We start from the raw sequence: 1,899 nt of genomic DNA, 5'->3' as shown, positions 1-1,899 counted from the left end.
GGGCTTGAGTAGTTTCACTTTCAGCAAAACAACAAGACCTCTTCTTCTCTGCTCATGTTGCAGATTTAGCTGGCCTCTACCGCCCCCTGGCGTTCAAAGAGTTTTAAATGGAGGGATATGAAAGTTAAAGAAACACTTCACCTATTTTCAACCTTATCTTCATATAATTGCTCCTCCTCACTCGTGGTCATTATAAGATGTTTACAGTAGCATTTCTGTCGACTTGTTGGCCTTAGGACAGTTTATAAATATGCCTACTAATGAATCAATGGTGGGGATTCTAATCGCCTTAGGTTCTATGGATAATTTATTTTTGCTGAAAATATTTTGATTGGGGTTGGGGTTTGGATTAGGCATTTAGAGGTTAGGTTTAAGGGTTGGCGTTAGAGTGTTGTCTGATTTATTGTGAGATTATAGATGGAAAGAAAAGGGTAAAAATTGCTTTTTTATATAAAATGTTGATGTCCTCACAAGTATATAGCCTTACAGTTTGTGTGTGTCAGCGGGAGACACAGTGAGCGGCAGATATAACTATCCAACGGCTGATTAAATTAGCAGGGAGGGAATTATGACGGCGCTTTTAAAAACCCACACAGCTGTGTGAAAATCAACCCCCGACTCTCAAGACACGCTGGTCAGATTTCAATTTAGGCAAAACCAAAACCATGGCTTCTCAGCCGCACGCGCTCATCTCACAGACCAGGGGCCACAATTAGCGGCTAGTCGCTCCGACCGGCGAGACACACAAGCCAAATGACATCCCCCACCTAAGCCTTTCTAAGCCTGGGGAGCCAGGCCCAGCACTCTCTACCCCTCAGCTCTAGTCAAGCATGGCGTCTTTCGGTGGGCAAAAGACAGGGAAGCGGGAACACATGCAGTCAAATCCAGTGTTGATTTATCCATGTGTGTAACCCAGAGAGTGAACAAATGGAACAAAATGGACCCTCATATGGGTCCTTATTGTTTGTGCACTTTGGAGTTAAAAGGTTCAAGTTCAAGTTTCTTTGTTGTTACGTCTTGTAGACAGGTGCATATACAAGAGTATACTTGTTTGTGTCCTGCTTCCTCAGACTTTGTATAGCAGCAATGATACTAGTAAACATACCCAAATAGATAGATGAATACATTTACTAAATTAATGAATTAATACATTAAGAAAACGTAAACATTTCTGGCATTTGTTTAGTTTTTCCCTGGTCTGATCATTCACAAGCCTGATTGTCTGGGGGGGGGAGGGAAAGTAATTAATTTTACATACCAGTTAATCATTTCTTACTGACCATGTATCGTAACCCCTCAAAACAGGTATGCTTCATGGGGTGACCCAACTGGTGGAGATGCAGGCGATTTGCCCTAATAATAATATGAATAATATTAGCTTTCTGTATACACTGCCATCTCCGTTGGCACTGTATACAGAAAGCTGGAACCAGAGGAGCGTCGTCCCACTTGATAATCTCACCCACCGCTGGCCTTGTTGTGAAGCCCTGCAGTGACAGCCCTGCAGCGACATCAGCACCACAAAGTTGGTCTGAAATTGAACGTTGCCATATGGACCTTTTGTTCCCGATTACTCTCAATGAAAACAGCTTAAAATGTCTGCACCAAACAGACGTGTTGTGGGTCGCTGTACCGTAAAACATCCTTATCATTTCAGCCACTGAAACGATAACCGCTGATAATGTGTGCTCTCGCTGTCAGTGAGGGTATCAATAAGCCCTACGCTTGTTTCTTTGCTTCTTTTTTTTGTTATTTATTTGGGAACGTTTTGGAGAAAAGAAAATCTATAAAAGATAATTGCAATAATTGCACCATGCGGTTCACCTATACTGTACATTTAGAATGCCATGCCCAAAACAGAGATGCTCGCTCGGTTTATAAGTGGTTCAGCGACGTGAC

This window comes from Protomyctophum bolini (genome assembly GCF_963924005.1).
Source record: "Protomyctophum bolini genome assembly, chromosome: 7".
Taxonomy (NCBI): Eukaryota; Metazoa; Chordata; class Actinopteri; order Myctophiformes; family Myctophidae; genus Protomyctophum; species Protomyctophum bolini.
Note: the sequence above shows the minus strand (reverse complement) of the source record.